Source organism: Cervus elaphus, chromosome 18, assembly GCF_910594005.1.
Source record: "Cervus elaphus chromosome 18, mCerEla1.1, whole genome shotgun sequence".
Classification (NCBI taxonomy): Eukaryota; Metazoa; Chordata; class Mammalia; order Artiodactyla; family Cervidae; genus Cervus; species Cervus elaphus.
This window is the reverse complement of record NC_057832.1, coordinates 87966083-87986356: the sequence shown is the minus strand read 5'-3', so window position 1 is coordinate 87986356 and position 20274 is coordinate 87966083. Positions and strand designations below refer to the sequence as shown.

The window sequence follows — 20274 nt, the reverse complement described above, 5'->3', positions numbered from 1 at the left end:
GCTACAATAAGATGGTAGGAGGGACACAATAATGATAAAATCAAATCCCATACCTGCTGGATGAGCAAGCCACAAACTGGAGAACAGTAATACCAGAGAACTTCTCTCATTGTTGTGAAGGTTCAGAGCTCCATGTCAAGCTTCCCAGCCTGGGGATCCAGCAAAGAGACTGGGAATCCCCAAGGAATCTGAGCTTGAAGACCAGTGGGATTTGATTACAGATAGGTCTTCCACAGGACGGGGGAAACAAACTCCACTCTTGGAAGGCACAGACAAAATCTTGTGTACACCAAGACCCAGGGGAAAGGAGCAGTGACCCTTCAGGAGACTGAACCAGACCTACCTGCTAGTGTTGGAGGGTCTCCTGTAGAGGTGTGGTTCAGCAGTGGCTTGCTGTGGGGATGAGGGCACTGGAAGCAGCAGTCCTGGAAGGTGCCCTGTGAAGTAATTCCTCTTGGAGTTTGCCATTAACCCTACCTTAGAGCCCAGGACTGTCACCTCAGGCCAGACAACTAACTGAGAGGGAGGGAAACCCCACCCATATGCAGATAATTGGATTAAAGCTTTATTGATCTAAGCTCTGCCCACCAGAGCAAGACCCAGTTTTTCCCATCCAGTCCCTCCTATCAGGAAGCTTACACAAGCCTGTTAGCCTCATCTCATGTTAAACAGAAGCAAGAAGAACCACATTCCCATGACTGCTAGTATGAAAACCCCATTACAGAAAGTTAACCAGGATGAAAAAGCAGAGAGTTATGTCCCAGATGAAGGAACAAGGTAAAAACTCCAGAAAAACAACTAAATGAAGATAGGCAGCATTCTAGAAAAAGAGTTCAGAATAATGATAGTGAAGATGATCAAGAACGGAGAACATGCAAGAAATGTTTACCAAAGACCTAGAAGAACTAAAGAACAAACAGAGGTGAATGTTACACTGGAAGGAATCAATAGCTGAATGACTGAGGCAGAAGAACAGATAAGTAACCTGGAAGAATGATGGAAATCACCACCACAGAACAGAATTTAGAAAAAATGAAAAAAAAAAAAATGAAGCTAGCTTAAGAGACCTCTGGGACAACATTCGCATTATTGGGGTACCAGAAGGAGAAGAAGAGAGAGAGAGGACCCAAGAAAATATTTTAAGAGATAATAGCTGAAAACTACCCTATCATGGGAAAGGAAATAGACAATCAAGTTCAGAAAGTGCCGAGAGTCCCAGGCAGGATAAATCCAAGGAGGAGCACACCGAGACACATAGTAATCAAACTGACAAAAATTAAAGGAAAAAATAAAATATTAAAAGCAACAAGGGAAAGACAAAAAGTAACATACAAGGGACCTTCCATACTGTTAACTGATTTCTCACTGGAAACTCGACAAACCAGAAGGGAATGGCATGATATATTTAAAGTGATGAAAGGGAAGAATCTACAACAAGAATACTCTACCTAGCAAGGCTCTAGTTCAGATTTGATGGAGAAATCAAAAGCTTTCCAGACAAGCAAAAGTTAGGAGAATTCAACACTACCAAACCAGCTATATACAACAAATGCTAAAGGAACTCCTCTAGCCAGGAAACACAAGAGAAGGAGAAGACCTACAGAAAATAACCCCACAACAATTAAGAAAATGGTAATAGGATGATAGATACTGATCATTATCTTAAATGTAAATGAATTCGGTGTACCAATCAAAAGGCATAGATTGGCTGTGTGGATGAAAATGTGCATGTATGCACTTCCACTTACCACATCACTCTACTTAACCCCTTAAATTGTATGTAATTATTTTCTATTGTTAGGTTAGTCATGTTTCCATTATGGCTTGCAATTATAATTATCTTTTGGTTTTTGCCTGGCCATTGATTGTGAAAATTGATAAAATCTCTTCTTATTTTGATTATGTAACTATTCGCTTAGTACCATTGTGTTATGATTGGTCAATAGAAAATCATTGAATTCTTTATCACTAAAACTAGCATTTAATAGAAAAACCTGTAATTACTTTTTAAAATCCAGATGCATATCAGGATTATCTTGGATAATTTTGAAAAATACAAATGCCCAAGTATTGCTTTTTTCTCCAAGATTCCAGATGTGTTTCTAATGAGCAGTCATGTTTAAAAAGAATTGGACTGTATGACTTTACTTTTATCTAGTTTGTTTCACTTTTTCTATTTCATATTCGGTGTTCCTGTTTCATTTAGTTTTTGTTTTCCAGGTTCTCCGTCTCTTTTTTTTTTAATGTTCTTTCTCAACCTTTTATCAAGAAAGTAGAAAAGATTTTGCATAAATATATATGTATATAAATAGTAGTATAATATATCTGTTTCAGAAAACTGAGGAATTTTTGCCTAGCCAAAATGTTTATGATATTTTGATACCACTTGTTTGAGTTAGTATGAATAGTTTGCTAGATTTCTGTTCACTCAAAACTTTGATATAATTCCATGGATTTGGTCATTTAGTATTACTTCTAAAAACCTAGGAAGTTTATTATGTTAGTTATCTTTAAATAAAAAGTTTGAATGAGGCTTGAAACTTCTAATCCAATTCTGAGAATATAAAGAGATACTATGTTGCTGGGAAAAAAAACAGGAAATTAACATGTGATACAGTGTTATTAACTAAGTACAGATTTTGTTCATATTTCACAACACATAAAAAAATTTTCAACAAAAAATGCCCAGGTCCAGATGGTCTTGCTGATGATTTCTGTCAAAAATTTAATGAAGAATTAACACCAGTCCTCTCCAGACTCTTCCAAAAAATTTAACAAGAGAAATACTTCAAACTCATTCTTTAAGCCTAGCATTACTCTGTTACCAAACCGTGGCAAAGACTACAAGAAAACTATAGACTAATACTTGTGATGAATATTCAACAAACTAAATTCAGCAATGTTTTGGATGGATTATACACTATGATCAAGTGAGATTTATTCTTGGATTGCAAAGATGATTCAATGTATTAAAATCAATGTAATATATTACATTATTACAATGAAGGGGAAAAAAATCATACGATAATCTCAGTTGAGACCAAACGTTTGTATTAGTCTCTTAGTCTCTATTTCTCAAAAAGAGAAAAAGCATTTGGCCGTTTAATGCACTTTTATAATAAAAACAGCCAACAAACTGGAAATAGAAGGCAACTGTCAACATATTAAAGAGCATATCTGAAAATTCCACAGCTCACATGCTTGGTGATGAAAGACTGAAAGCTTTTCTCAAATCACGTAGGAGACAAGACGATAGTTTCCCCATGCTGTCTGAGAATGGAGTGGTCTTGTGAAGCCTTCTGTAAGCCAAATGGTGTAAAGGGAAGAAACAATTACTTTAGGACACGTCTTGCTAATAAAATCAAAAAATGAATTGAGATAAAGCGCAGTTAGGGCAGCCTGATGCTAAGACTGTGAGTGTAGTTGCCAAGGAAGGAGCTTGGTAGTGCCACTCATTGCTCAGAGTGTATTCTGCCTCTGTAACGGATCAGTGCAAAATCAATACTGAATGCTATTTTTGCTTTTTACCTTTTTTGGTAACAGCAAAATTCCTCTTTCAGTTAGCGAAAACAGATACTAATGTAGGTCTTCTATAAAAAGCAAAGTGGTGTAAAATGAACTTTCTAAAAATGGGATATACCTGTACCTGCTTTTGATGCAGGTGATAGAAGTCCCAGTCAGAACAAGAAAAAGAAATAGATGCCCAAAGAGGAAAAGAAGAAATAAAATTATGTCTGTTGATAGACAGCATGGTTTTATGTGTAGAAAACTCTAAATGTTTCACACACACACACACACACACATACACCAAGTTAGAATTAGTGAATGAATCCAGCAAAGTAGCAGGGAACAAAATCAACATCCAAAGATCAATTGCATTTCTATACTCTTAACAGTGAAAAATATGAATTAAAAAATGTAGAGAACAATTATATTTACAATAGCATCATAAAGAATTAAGAGGAATAAATTAGTAAAGGAGATGAAAATGTTTTACACTCAAAATTACAAGACAGGAAGTTAAGGGCACCAATAAATTACAGATATTTGTGTTTATGGATTAGAAGACTTAATAGTTTTAAGGTAGTAATACTACCCAAGGTAGTCCGCAAATCCAGGGCAACTCTAACAAAAATTCCAACATTGATTTTTGCAGAAAAAGGTTTATTTGTTTTATTTAAAAAGTATAATGTATAATATCAAACCTATGCATAAATTTAAAAATAGTATAATGAAATAACACTCCATGTACCCATGGCCCACCTTTACCAATTATCAACTCATGGCCAATCTTGTTTGTATATGATCCATATCACAGTGATCTAAACTGCAATCTCAGGAATCTAGAAAAAGAACAAATTAAACTCCAAGTAAATAAAAACAAGAAAATCATGAGTGGAAATCAGTGAAATAGAAAACAAATATAGTAATAGATTAAAAAGCAATAAAACCAATATGTGATTCTTCGAAAGTGGGAATATCACTTCCGACCATATAGATGTTAAAATGATACAAGAATTATGACAGCTTTATATTCATAGTTTCAACAATTTAAAGGAAATGAACACATTCCTCAAAGGGAAGAAAAAGGCAGAGCAATGGTAAATCTGAGTAACCTTTGTGAAAGGGTTGTTGGACCCAGTTCGTGTGTGTATGTGTATGTAGGGTTCCCCATTTTAATAGTCAGTTCTTAAAGCACCCTGCTGGTGTCTCAGTTCTGACACTGTCCACTGGAAGGTAGAAGCAGATTCCAAAGGTGTAGGACTCAGTCCCGCAAAACTGCACTCTACTTCATATGCTGGTCACAATCCCAGGTTGTTACCAGCACTTCTGACCAACCAGCTATAAATCAGAAGTTTCCCCAACCCCCTCCTTGGGCTCATTTAACTTGCTATAATGGCTCAAAGAATTCAGGGAAATTCATTTATTCACTGGATTACAGATTTATTACAACTTTACATTAAAAGTGATATGAATCAACAATCAGATGAACAGATACATAGGGTCCAAAAGGGGGAGTTTCTGTCTTTGTGAAGCTTAGGGTCTGGCATGGTACACAGGGAAGCATACTGCTTCCCTAAAGGGGAAAACTGTTGAAAACCCTAGGCCCCCGTTTTTTGGTTGGCTGTTGTTTTGTTTTTATGCAGGCTTCGTTATATAGCCAAAATTGATTATTAACTTATTGGCCATTGATGATTGATACTACCTCTGGCCCTTTCCTCCATAGTGGTTGCATCAGTTTACATTCCCAACAACAGTGGAGAAGGGTTCGCTTTCCTCCACACCCTCTCCAGCATTTGTTATTTGTAAACTTTTTAATGATGGCCATCTTGACTGTTCATCTTTTTAGTGATTTATATGAAAAGTATCCTGCGATCTGGTTTTCTTGCTCATGGTGTGTTTCTTATGTTATTGCTTAGTGTTTGTTGAGTTGAATTGAGGAGAAAAATATTTATGAAACAAATACTGTATTGTTTTTTGTTCCAGAATAACTAAATGAACCTTTCATGATTGTGAATTTTGCATGATGAGTAAAAGTTATAGGAAGGTGCTTTTAGTTACTACATCAATAAAACACAAATAGTGCTTTTAAAGGAAAAAAAAAAATCAAAATCTTAACTAGTAATGACTTCCTTCTTTGAGTTACAGGAAATAAAGAGTTAGCCTCACGTGTTGAAATTTAGAGGTAACGTACATAGATGAGAATGTGTAGGTACCCATTAGGAGGTGATGTATGGCAAGAGGAATGTCAGTTGTTTGAAAGGAATCTGTAGGAAAGTAGGTAAGGGGTAGGTGGACGTGGAAGGGGTGTGGGGATTCCGTTTCCCTGCCATTATTTCCTGAATAGCTGAATAAGAAATAGGTTATTTTGAGGCAGATGTTACAAGGTAATAGTAATGGGAACTACGTGTAATGGTTGAGAGCATAGTTGGAATCTGTGCTTCTTGCACTATTATGTCCTCTCTGTTTTCCTCATCTGGAAAATGATACAATATCTAACTCATGGGTTTGTTGTATCAAATGAGACAAACTGTGAAGTGCTAAATCTAGACATTTGCACATAGTAAGCACACAGTCGTTTGCTGTTATCATAGCTTGGTTGATTGTGAGGGCAGAAATAGATCAATAATAACAATAATTGCTTTTAACCAAGCACAGAGGGTAGATGTTTGGGAGAAATGAATATTTTAGTTTTAGTCTTTAGTGAAACTTGACCATGTGGAGATCAGATATCAGGAATGGTGCTGACCCAGAAGTTGAAGTAAAGAAACTTTCCTGAAAGCTTAAAAATAGTCTCTAATTATTAAAGTTGTTAAGAAGAGCAAAAAACTTGTCACATCTGACCAGCTGTGATTGACTGGTTAATTCACCAGAAGTTAAAAAGTGAATTTTTTGTGCGCAGTCACTTCAGCCGTGTCTGACTTTTTGCGACCCCATGGACGGTAGCTCACCAGGCTCCTCTGCCCATGAGATTCTCCAGGCAAGATTACTGGAGTGGGTTTCCATTTCCTTTTCCAGGGAATCTTCCTGACCCAGGGATTGAACCCATGTCTCTTAAGTCTCCTGCACTGGCAGATGGGTTCTTTACCACTAGCACCACCTGGGAAGCAAGCCCCAGAGTTCTTTGGTTGTATCAAACCCAGGCAGCCAAAAGGAAGTCAAAAGCGTAAAAACTCAGTAGCAGGCAGTAGGACAGATGCCAGTTGCAGAAGCCATAGAATGCTATGGCTGTCAGTAAGCTGAAAGAATTCTGCAGTTAAATTCTGTGGTGGGGAAAGGGAGTGAACTAAAAGACAGCTGTTAGATTGCTCTGTGGTTTTTGAGCCCTCACTGAGAAAGCAAATAACCCATTTTGCTTCATGATGAAAAGGGGATGAGGCACTCAGGCTGAGGGATTGTTTTATTCTTGCCATTTAGTAGGTGTGTGATAATGGGCAAATTATTTAGTGTCCTTGAGCCCCTGTGTTACAAGGAGATAATACTTTTTGAGTAACTGTGAAGCTTAAATGAGATAATATGTGAAGTATTTTCACCTCTGTAGTAGTTTACCATTTTTTATGCTTACTGTAGTGTCAGCCTACATACTAGTATGTCACTCTTAAAGTGAATGTTATAGAAGAGACTTAATATAATAGTTGATAATCATGCAATTACTACATAAGACTTTCAGATTTCTTTTCATTTGTGTGAAGAATTTTGTTGAAAGTCATTTGTTAGAATTTGGAAGGTACTATGTCATGTGTCATATTTTTAGAGGTGTATCTCATGTTTAAAAGAAATATCTGTGGCATCAGTGTGCTTTTTAACATATAGGCATAGTTTTCCTTTATAGCTCAGAAAAGGTTTACTAAAGACGACATAAACCAGGACCAAACCCCCAATAATTTCTAGTCAATATTAGCAAAAATATTTAGCTTCCAATGCAGGAGACGTGGACTTGATCCCTGGGTTGGGAAGATCCCCTGGAATAGGAAATGGCAACTTTCTTCAGTATTCTTGCCCTGTAAAATCCCATGGACACAGAGTCTTGGCAGACAACACTCCATGGGGTTGACGAGTCAGATATGACTGAGCCACTGAGCACACACATACATAAAGGAAACGTAATTTAAGTACAACATATTTTTTTTTTACCCGTCAAAAACTGGTAAATTTAATTATAAAAATTAAATTTTTATAATTCTTCATAGAATTATAAAAAAATAACATATCGGTGAATTAAAGCCCTGGAAATGTAGAAGTAAAGAACATAAATGAGTAGAATAGAGACATGGACATAGATGCTCTGACATTTGGCCAACAATAAAGGCTTTCCTGGTGGCTCAGACGGTAAAGAATCCATCAGCAATGTGTGGGAAACCTGGGTTTGATCCCCTGGTTGGGAAGATGCCCTGGAGGAGGGCATGACAACCCACTACAATGTTCTTGCTTGGAGAATCCCATGGATAGAGGGGTCTGGTGTGCTACAGTCTATGGAGTTACAGAGTTGGACATGATTGAGTGGCTATAGCACAGCACAGCACAGCAAAGAGATGCCAAGTGGCTCCCTCATTTTAGTTTCTTTGCAGGCATTTTTGTGTGTGTGAAAAAGTGTACACCTTATTTAATCATTAAGTTGACATAGTCAATATTCTGTGAAATAGACATTTTTCCTATATCATACAGCCATTTTTGTTCTGTAGTTTTGTAATTTGGATGTATTTTATTAGACTTTCCCCTGTAAATAGGCATTGAGGCTATTGGTTTTTAGCTTCTATTAGTAATGCTTTATCAAATACCATTAAATGTAAATCTATGTATATTTTTTGAGTCTTTCTGTAGATACATTCTTAAAAGTGGATTTGTTAGGTTAAATGATACAGCTTTTTAATGTTTAATTACAGCCAAATTAACATATAAGAAAGCTTATACCATTTTACATATTCATTATAATTTTGTGTGATTGCCTTGTTTAATGAGTCACAGTTCATTATTGATTTTACATTTTTTGTCCAACTCAGAAGAGAAATAATACGTTTTTGTTACTCGTGAGGTTAAATATGTTTTTCATGTTTTTTGCCATTTCTTCTGTGAATTGCTTGTTCCTTTGACATTTTCTTACCATCTGGGGAGATTTATTAAAATATAGATGTTAATGCTTCATGTGTTTCACATATCCTAGTTAATTTTTCCCATTCTGTTGCTTGCCTTTAACTTTTTCTATGTTCTTTGTTAATTTATATTTTATATATGGTCATTCTGTCAGTTTGGGGCTTTTTGTGGGAGAGTGATTTGTCTTATGCCTAGCCTTCTAGAAGATTATGAGAATGTTTTTCTGAAGTTTTTTTCAACTTCCATTTTAGTTTCAAATTTTTAGATATTTAAATCAGTTTTATTTTATTCTCTTCTGCCATCTTTAATCAAGTTCCCTTATGTTCTGGGCTTTCCTGTTTTATTGACCCTTTTGCATGTTCTGCTACCATACCACATTGCTTCAATTATTGCAACCTTATATTACCTTTTAATTTCTGTAAATAAAGGTTTCTTCTCCTTTCCCCCTTACAAGAAGGTCTTATGTATTTTTATGCATTTGGGTGGAGATGAGATGTGAAAACTTACCAGTATGGAGATTTGACTGGAATTACATTGAGCTTCATTTGGGGAAGGGCAGAGATTTTTAAAGAACTTATTGATAGGATCATAGATGAGTATGTTTATGTAATACTTGAGAGTGAAAATTGGTATAACTTTCAGAGCATAGTTAAGGGCGTGGTAGAGTGTGTGACACATACTAAATGATGTGTAAATATTTGATGTTGATATTATAATAATTATTTCTTAAAAGATAATGTGTCCTATAAATCAGCTGTTCTATTTTTAGAACCATATAAGGGGACTTGCCTGGTGGTACAGTGGATAGGAATCTGCCTGCTCCTGCAGGGGCCCCAGGTTCAGTCCCTCGTCTGCGAGGATTCCACATGCCTCGGAACAACTAGGCCCCTGTGCCACAACTACTAAGCCAGACTTCTAGCACCTATGAGCCACAACGACTTTAGTCCATGTGCTGCACCTACTGAAGTCCATGTGCCTAGAGCCCGTGCTCTGCAACAAGAGAAGCCACCACAATGAGAAGCCCATGCACCGCAACGAAGAGTAGACCCCACTCAGTGCAACTAGAGAAAGCCCGTGCACAGCGAGGAAGACCCAGCATCACCAATAAATTAACTTTTTTTAAAAGAAGCATATAAGGAAGTAATCATGACTTTATATAGATTAAGCTGTGAAACTGTTCTTTGTGGCATTGCTTATAGTAGCAAAATGTTAGAAACAGTTATCTAACAAGGAAGGATTCTTTTTTTTTTTTTTTTCATTTATTTTTATTAGGTGGAGGCTAATTAGTTTACAATATTGTAGTGGGTTTTGTCATACATTGACATGAATCAGCCATGGTTTTACATGTATTCCCCATCCCGATCCCCTCTCCCATCTCCCTCTCTACCCGCTCCCTCTGGGTCTTCCCAGTGCACCAGGCCCGAGGACTTGTCTCATGCATCCAACCTGGGCTGATGATCTGTTTCACCCTAGATAATATACATGTTTCGATGCTGTTCTCTCGAAACATCCCACCCTCGCCTTCTCCCACAGAGTCCAAAAGTCTGTTCTGTACATCTGTGTCTCTTTTTCTGTTTTGCATATAGGGTTATCATTGCCATCTTTCTAAATCCCATATATATGTGTTAGTATACCGTATTGGTCTTTATCTTTCTGGCTTACTTCACTCTGTATAATGGGCTCCAGTTTCATCCATCTCATTAGAACTGATTCAAATGAATTCTTTTTAACGGCCGAGTAATATTCCACGGTGTATATGTACCACAGCTTCCTTATCCATTCATCTGCTGATGGGCATCTAGGTTGCTTCCATGTCCTGGCTATTATAAACAGTGCTGCGATGAACATTTGGGGTGCACGTGTCTCTTTCAGATCTGGTTTCCTCGGTGTGTATGCCCAGAAATGGGATTGCTGGGTCATATGGCAGTTCTATTTCCAGTTTTTTAAGAAATCTCCACACTGTTGTCCATAGCGGCTGTACTAGTTTGCATTCCCACCAACAGTGTAAGAGGGTTCCCTTTTCTCCACACCCTCTCCAGCATTTATTGCTTGTAGACTTTTGGATAGCAGCCATCCTGACTGGCGTGTAATGGTACCTCATTGTGGTTTTGATTTGCATTTCTCTGATAATGAGTGATGTTGAGCATCTTTTCATGTGCTTGTTAGCCATCTGTATGTCTTCTTTGGAGAAATGTCTGTTTAGTTCTTTGGCTCATTTTTTGATTGGGTCATTTATTTTTCTGGAACTGAGCTGCAGGAGTTGACAAGGAAGGATTCTTAAACAGAACTAGGGCATATTATTACTGTGGAATACCATATAGCTCTTAAAATTATGTAAAAATTAAATGATAGAAAAATTGTTTACCCTCTATATTATGAACTGGAGAAAGTTCACAAAGGAAGGTATTAAGTTTAATCCAATTTTTGTTTTAAAAATGTATTCTGGGAGTACTGGGAAACCTGTGGGGGTGATAGATAATATTCATTATCTTAATTGTAGCCGTAGTCTCACAAGTGTATAATACCTATGTGAAAACTACTTTAATTTTACCTTCTGAATATATGCAGTTAATTATTGTTAATTAATAATATCAAATCTATTAAAACAACTTTGTTCTTTAAATGTAATAAATGTAAGGAAAACTGTTGAGCTTATTGCTTCAAGAAATAAAATCTTTAGTACATATATATATATATATAGAGAGAGAGAGAGAGAGAGAAAGATTGATTTTAAGGAACTGGGTCACGTGATTGTAGAGGCCAGCAGGTCTGTCATTTTGTAAGGCCTTCTGGCAAGCTGGAAATTCTGGCAGGAGTTGTTGCAGTCTTGAGTTCAGAGGCAGTCTGGAACAGAATTCTTTCTTCTTTAAGGGACCTCAGTCTGTTCTCTTAAGACTTCATATGAAGTCTCTCCTCAAAGTCTACTGATATAAAAGTTAATTAAATCTAAAATACCTGTACACAACAACATCTAGACTGGTTTATGAGCAAGCATCTGGGTACTATAGTGTAGCTGAGTTTACACGTAGAATTAGCCATCTCACTTGTGTTAGAGTGATTTTAGCTGAGTAACAGAAAATCCAGTTGGAATGGTTTAAACTGTGGAAATCTTTTAACTTTCGTAAGAAGAGGTCCAGAGGTTGAGCAGGGTTTAAGGTAAGTTGATTTAGTGGCTTCAGGATGTCATCAAAGACCCTAGTTAGCGCTATCCATACTATTTCATTCTCACTGTAGTGTGACTTGGAGAGGCAGTTGTTCATATCTAGAGAGGCATCCTGGTTTCCCATGGCTCTTTGAAGATGTGCTTGTGCCTGCACATCTGTAAACCAGTCACCAGGAGGAGGTTTGCCAAGAACTTACTTAACATAAAATGTGCTCAAATTTAGAATATCATAAAAAGGAAAGAAACTAAGAAAAGTACCACTTTCAGAACTTAGGAGCTTACTTGGAGAGTAGATAGCTAAGTTATGCAGAGGTCAATTCATTGGCTTTATGTGAAATCCAAAGATACACACTAGAGTGTAACATAAGAAGATTGAGAAATAACCTGTTTTGGTAAGCAATGTAAAGGTTATGCACTGATTTTGTCCTTTTTCTTTTTTTTCCCCATTTAAATTAGTAATCTATATCTCTAGGACAGGTAGGAACTGGCAGCCAAACATACTGAGTCATAAAGATAATGGAGTTATTGACCATTTTTAATATAAAATGTGGCAAGTTGCATTGATATCTTTTTTTTTTTTTAATGTTTTGGTTGTGCTGAGTCTGCTGCGTGCAGGCTTTTTCTAGCTGTAGTGAGAGGGCTCTGTTGTGGTGTGCGGGCTTCTCATTGCAGTGTCTTCTCTTATTGCATAGCACAGGTTCTAGGCACGTGGGCTTCAGTGGTTGTGGTGTACAGGCTTAGTTGCACTGTGCTTTGTGAAATCATCTCAGACCAGGGATTGAACCCATGTCCCCTGTATTGGTAGGCGAATTCTTATCCACCTGGCAGGAACTTACCACTAGGAAATTCCAGTATCCTCTTTTTTTAATGCTGTGATTTTAATGTTTTATTTTACTGAATGTAATAATTGTTTACTGACTCATCTTCCATCACTGGGCTTGTTCATAAGGTTTAAGTTCATTTCACTCTGGGGTTTTCAGTTACCAAATTTCTGCTTTGGGGATTTTAGGTCATTTTAGTGTATAATGGGATTTTCTAACAACTGTTACATACTCATAAGATTTGTCTATTTTTATAGATACTTGGGGTAACAGGAATTGAATGAATTTTGTACTTCACAAAGTTTTTTTGTTATTTGTCTCTGGCTTTACATGAGTTTCTTGAAAGTGAATTGGATTTGTACGTTATTTTCTAGATTTATTATAGCTTGATAAGCTCTCAACTTTCATGAATATAGCTTGATATTGGCCTTTCTTTGGAGTAGGTAGTTATTGTATTGGACATATTTTGGCATCTCCTACCAATTTACCCTGCTTCCTACTTACTTTACTTCCTAATAGCCTTGAGCTTTTTTGTTTGTTTTTGAGGTTCCAGCTTTTATCTCTGCTTTGTCCATGAACCTATGGAGCTGACTTCACTTCTGGCTCCCTAGATAACGTGTCACTCAGGTTTGGCTAATTAGAGCCTTACAGTCTTTCTGTCCAGGGATTTGAGACTTTTCCTAAGGTTCCATGTTGTCAAGAATCAGCTTGCAATGCAGGAGACCCTGGTTTGATTCCTGGGTTGGGAAGATCCACTGGAGAAGGGATAAGCTACTCACTCCAGTATTCTTGGTCTTCCCTTGTGGCTCAGCTGGTAAAGAATCTACCTGCAATGTGGAAGACCTTGGTTTGATCCCTGGGTTGGGAAGATCTCCTGGAGAAAGGAAAGGCTACCCTCTCCAATCTCCTGGCCTAGAGAATCCATGGGGTTGCAAAGAGTTGGACATGACTGAGCAACTTTGACTGCAACAGCTGCACGTGTATTGAGTGAGGTCTCTTACCTGTAAGGTGTGCACCTGAGAGCAAGAAGGGGCTGTTGCTATAGCAATCACCTTGAGACAGTATGGGGTCTGAGGATAGAGCCAGCGCAGAGACGTGCAGAGAGGGAACCTTGCCATAGGATTTTGAAAGCTGTTTTGCTCCATACCCAAAACAAAATAGAATGTTTAGGAGATTGATAAATCACCTTTTTTGATCAAATCATTGTGCTTTGAATTGTAGAAGTAGTCCAAGTTTAACTGAAACTTGGATGAGAGGTTTGGATTAAGGAGGTCCCTCTTAAATATCTTGTGGTCCTAGAATGCCCCAGTAGCACAGGGAGGTTCTGGGGTTGATGGAAGGGCTTCCACTGGTTTTCCAATTGTGATTCCCAGGCCTCAAATGCTTGAGTTATCTTCTGTCAAGTGTCGTTCTGGACCTTTTGGAGAAGTAGACATTTAAGGATTCAACCTAATTACAGTGAAAAATGATGACTCTACTTTTTACTCAATGAAGGTTATCAGAACTGCAAGGAACACTATAATTTATTCCCCCTAGGGTGCTTTCATTGCATTTTATTGCTTTAACTATGATTGTAGAATGTCATCAACTTTTACTAAATTTAGAAATTTTGTATTTTAAGGACTGTTAACTGTAAATTCTTTAATATTTTCCTTTTGAAAAGGAAGTTCTTCTGTAAGAAGTAGAAAGATAAAATGATTTTTTTTATAATCATTGAAATAATATATATAAAGAAAAAACTAATTTCCCTTCTCTTGCTACTTTGCCCAGCTCAGGGTTAATAGCCTGTTATATATCCTTCAAGACCTCTGTCTATGCACAGAAATGGAAATAGAAATAATAAGAAAAACTATATTTCAATAATAATAATAAACTATATTTAAGTATATGAACAAAGCGAGAGAGCCAGGCAGTCAGTGAGTCAAGCAGAGACACAGAATCCAACAAAAGCACAGTTTGACAGAGCCACAGAAAGGGACACAGAGAAAGAGATAAAGACAAAGGCGCAGAAAGCCCTACAGAGACTCTAACAAGAGCGCGCGCACGCACACGCGCACACGCACGCGCACACGCGCGCGCACACGCACACACAGACACAGTATAGTTTCACTGTCTTAAAAATCCTGGTGTCCACCTTTCATTGCCCATCTCCACCACTATCCCTAACAAACACTTGTTTTATTTCATTTTATTTTTTTTTACTGTCTGCATAGTTTTACCTCTTCCAGAATATCATCAAAGTTGGAAATACACAGTATGTAGCCTTTACAGGTTGGGCTTCTTTCACTTAGTAATATAGATTTAAGTTTGCTGCATGAATTTTCATAGCTTTGTACCTCATTTGTTTTTAGTGCTGATCAGTGTTCTATTGTCTGAATGTATTTACCCATTCACCTACTAAGAGATATCTTGGTTGCTTCCAAGTTTTTACAATTAGGAATAAAGCAGCTATAAGCATTCATGTGAAAGTTTCTTTGTAAATAAAAGTTTTAAACCTCTTTAGGTAGATATCAAGGGGTGCAGTTACCGCATTGTATATAAGAGTATGTTTGCTTTTGTAAGAAATTTCCAAATTGTCTTCAAAAGTAGCTGTATTTGCATTTCCACAAGCAGTGAGTGAGTTTGTTGCTCCATGTCCTCACCAGCATTTGGCATTGTTAACATTATAGATTTTTGTCGTTCTAAGTATGTATGACATTGTTGTTTCAATTTGCCTTTCTCTGTTGAAATATGATGATATTTGTATACTTATTTGCCATCTGTGTTTTTTCTTTGGTGAGGTATCTGTTCAGATCTTTCACTCATTTTTAAATTAGGCTTTTTGTTTTCTTGTTGTTGTTCAGTCCCTAAGTTGTGTCTGACTCTTTATGATGCCATGAACTTCAGCACCCCAGGCTTCCCTGTCTTTCACTGTCTCCTGGAGTTTGCTAAAATTCATATCCATTGAATTGGTGATGGTATCTAACCATCTCATCTTCTGTCATCCTCTTCTCTTGCCCTCAGTCTTTCCCAGCATCAGGGTCTTTTCCAGTGAGTCAGCTCATCACATCAGGTGGCCAAATTATTGGAGCTTCAGCATCAGTCCTTCCAATGAATATTCAGGATTGATTTCCTTTAGGATCGACTGGTTTGATCTCCTTGCAGTCCAAGGGACTCTCAAAGGTCTTCTCTAGCAGCACCACAGTTCTAAAGCATCAGTTCCTTGGCGCTCAGCCTTCTTTATGATCCAACTCTCACATCCATACATGACTACTGGAAAAACCATAGCTTTCGCTATCCTACCTTTGTCAGCAAGTTGATATCTTTTTTTAATATACTGTTTAGGTTTGTCATATCTTTTCTTGCAAGGAGCAAGCGTCTTTTAATTTCCTGGCTGTAGTCCCCATCCGCAGTGATTTTGGAGCCCAAGAAAATAAAGTCTGTCACTGTTTCCACTTTTCTCCATCTATTTGCATGAAGTGATGGGACCGGATACCATGATCTTTTGTTTTTTGGATGTTGAATTTTAAGCCAGTTTTTTCATTCTTCTCTTTGACCTTCATCAAGAGGCTGTTTAGTTCCTCTTTGCTTTCTGTCATTAGATTCTAACTCTTGCTTCTTGTCTTGCATACAGCTTTCTCAGGAGACAGGTAAGATGGTCTGGTATTCCCCTCTCTTTAAAAATTTTCCATAGTTTGTTGTGATCCACACAGTCAAAGGCTTTTCCATAGTTAGTGAGGCATAAGTAGATGTTTTTCTGGAGTTCCCTTGCTTTCTCTGTGATCCAGCTGATTTTGGCAATTTGATTTTTGGTTCCTCTGGCTCTTCTAAATCCAACTTGTACATTTAGAAGTTCTTAATTCAGGTACTTCTGAAGCCTAACTTGATGAAGCCTAACTTCAAGGATTTTGAGCATCACCTTGCTAGCATGTGAAATGAATACAATTGTATAGTAGTTTGTACATTATTTGGCATTGCCTTTCTTTGGGAGTGAAATGAAAATTGACCTTTTCCAATCCTGTGGCTATGCTGAGTTTTCCAAATTTCCTGACACATTGAGTGCAGCACTTTAACAGCCTCATCTTTTAGGCTTTAAAATACTTCAGCTGGAATTCCATCACCTCTACTAGCTTTGTTTTGCTTCCTAAGGCCCATTTGACTTCATACTTCAAGATGTCTGGCTCAAGGTGAGTAACCACACCTTCATGGTTATGCGGGTCATTAAGACCTTTTTTGTATAGTTCTTCTATGTATTCTTGCCACCTCTTTTTAGCATCTTCCGCTTCTGTTAGGTCCTTGCCGTTTCTGTGCTTCGTTGTGGTCATCTTTGCATGAAATTTTCTCTTGGTATCTCTGATTTTCTTGAAGAGATCTCTTTCCCATTTTATTGTTTTCCTCTATTTGCATTGTTCACTTAAGGGCTTCTTGTCTGTCATTGCTACTGTTGTTTTCTTATTACTGAGTTTTTATGTTTCTCTGTATGTGTCGTTTGTGCTGTGCTGTGCTTAGTCACTTGGTTATGTCAGACTCTTTGCGACCCCATGTCCATGAGGATTCTCTAGGCAAGGCTTGCCATCATACCCTTCTCTAGGGGATTTTCCCACCCCAGGGGTCGAACCCAGGTCTCCCACATTGCAGGCAGATTCTTTACCGTTTGAGCCACCAGGAAAGCACATGTGTTGTATACCAGACCTTATCAGATACATTTTAAAAAGATTTTCCCCAGTCTGACTTGTCTTTTTATTCTCTTGTGTCTTTTGTAGAGCTGAAGTTTTTAGTTTTAATCAAATCCTGCTTCCTTCATAAGAACCCCATTTCTTTTCCCCTGGTTGCAATTTTGGTGTCATTGTCAGGGGTTTTCTGTTTTGTTATCTTCTAGGAGTTTTTTGGGAGAAGGAAATGGCAACCCACTCTTGCCTGGAGAATCCCAGGGACAGAGGAGCGTAGTGGGCTGCTGTCTATGGGGTTGCAGAGTCGGACATGACTGAAGTGACTTAGCAGCAGCAGGAGTTTTTTAGTTTTGCATTTTGCCCTTAGGTCTATGATCCATCTTGAGTTATTTTTTGTGAAGTGTTTAAGGTCTATATCTAGATTCTTTTTTTCTTTTTTGTTCTTGGCATGTCTATGTTCATTTGTTAAGCAGCCTTTGTTGAAGACTCCATTTTTCCACCAAAATGCCTTTGCTCTAAGATGATCTGTTTCTCACTGTGTGAGTTTTGGTAGGTTGTCTTTCTAGTTGTTGGTTCATTTCATCTAGTATATAAAATTTGTGGTCATAGAGTTGTTCATATATTCCTTTGCTATGCTTTTAATGTTTGAGGAAACAATAGTGATGTGTCCCTTCTTTCATTTCTGATATTAGTAATTTGTACTTTTTCTCTTTTTTTCCTTAGTTAACCTGGTTAGAGCCTTACCAATTATATTGTTCTTTTCAGAGGATCAGTTTTCAGTTTCACTGATTTTTCTTTTTGTATTGATTTTCCATTTTCAGTATCACTGATTTCTGTTTCAATTTTTATTATTTGTCTTCTGCTTACTTAGCTCTTTTTCTAGTTCCTTGGGTGGATGCAGAGGTAATTGATTTTAGATGTTCTTTTCTAATACATATATTCAGTGCTATAATTTTCCCCTAAGCAACAGCTTTGCTGTATCCCAAGTGTTTTGGTAAAGTGTGTTTTATTTACTTCAAAATATTTAAAAATAAATTTTTAGATTTCTCCTTTAACCCACTTGTTATTTAGAAAAAAATTTTTTTTAATGTATTTTGCAGTTTTCTAGCTATCTTTCTGTTACTGATTTCTAGTTTAATTCCATTGTGATCTGATGGCATACTTTGTATGATTTCTATTCTTTTAAATTTGCTTAAGTGTACTTTATGTGTGTAACTGGGCCTGTCTTGTCTTGGTGAATGTTTCATGGGGAATTGAGAAGATGTATTTATTCTGCTGTTGTTGAAGTATTATACAGACATAAATTAGATCCAGCTGACTAATAGTGGTGTTCAAATATGTTCTCACTAATTTCTTTGTATTGAATTTGCCAGTTAATCTTAGAGGGGTCTTGAAGTGTCCAACTGCAATGGAAAGTTTTGACACTGTTGCTGGGATTATGCACATTAGGTTGTTATGTTTTGGAGAATTGATTCCTTTATGTAATGAGCATTCCTTATGTAATGCTCCACTTTATTCCTGTTAACTTTTGCTCTTAACTCAGCTCCATCTGAAGTTTAATATAGTTTCTCCTGCTTTCTTTTGCTTAGTATTACTCTGTGGGTCATTACATTTAAAGTGGATTTTTTTGTAGACAACATAAAATTGGGTTGGGCCTTTTTAAAAATTCAGTACAACATTCTGCTCTGAATAATTGGTATATTTTAGACCATTGGCATTTAAAGTACTTGTTGATGTAGCTGAATTATTATCGACTGTAATTTGTTTTGTTTTCTGTTAGTTACCCTTGCTTGTTTTTCTTCTATTCTTTTGCTGCCTTCTCTTGTCTTTGTCTTTTTATATGACTCTGTTTCTTCTCTTTTCTGAGCATATAAATCCTTGAAAAATTTTTTTTAGTTGAGCTTGTGTTTGCAATATACATTTACAATTGGTCCAAGTTCTCTTTAAAATAAAATTATACGACTTTAGGTTGTATGCATTCGTTCATGCTTCACTTGTGTCCGACAGTCTGTGACCCTGTGGACCATAGTCCACCAGGTTCTTCTGTCCATGAGATTTTCCAGGCATGAATACTGGATTGGGTTGCCATGCCCTCCTCCAAAGGATCTTTAGGTACCTCATAACAGAGGATTCCTGTTTCCTCCCTCCTATCCCTTATAACATTATTGTTACTCATTTTACTTATCCACAAGCTGTAATCACTCAACTCATTTTTGCTATTATTTCTTTAAACCGACTCTTAACTGTTTGGTCAGTGAATAATAAGGAAAGTATTTTATTCTACCTTCATTTAAGTTGGTCAGTTTTTTTTTTGTTCAACACTTTATAAATAGTTCATTTCACTCTCTTCTTGCTTGTATAGCTTCTGAGGAGAAATAGGTAAGTTTTTTTTTTTTTTTTCCTGGCTTCTATCAAGATTTTCTTTTTGTCTTTGATTCTCTGCAGGTTGCCTGTGATAGACCTAGGTGTAGATGTTTTGTTATTTATCCTCCTTTATATTTAAGCTTCCTGGATTTGTGGTTGGATATTTATCATTTGGGGAAATTTCAATCATTATTAGTTTTAGGTTTTTTTTCTGTCCTTCCCCCATCCCCTTCCTCCTCCTTCCTTCCTCATTCCCTTACTTGTTTCTGGTATTACTATTTATATCTATGTTGTTATTGTTCCATGTTTTTTTGGACTTTCTTTTTCACTTTCTTTTTTCCCTTGGCATTTCAGCCTTTGGAAGTTCCTTTTGACATATCTTTAAGCTCATTGATTCTTTGCTTGCTTAAATCTGGTGTGTTGCTGAACCCAACAAAGGCATTCTTTGTTTCTTTTAACAGTATTTTTTATTTCCATCATTTCCTTTTGGTTGTTTCTTAGAAATTTCCATTTTTCTGCTTACAGTACCCATCTGTTCTTGCATGTTGTTTATTTTTTCCATAAGAGCCCTTAGAATATTAATCACTGTTACTTTCAAATTCTTGGTGTGATAATTCCATTATGCTTGGTTTTCCATATTCAGACAGTGTTTTAGCATGCCTTGTAATTTTCTGTTGAAAGGCAT

At 36.9% G+C, this 20274-nt stretch overlaps 1 protein-coding gene across 2 annotated transcripts in view; it reads left to right on the top strand.

The window, feature by feature from the left end:
* The window catches only part of CDK13 (cyclin dependent kinase 13), a 123323-nt gene that overhangs the window by 55045 nt on the left and 48004 nt on the right, over nucleotides 1-20274 (top strand). The gene's annotated exons all lie outside the window — the stretch shown is intronic.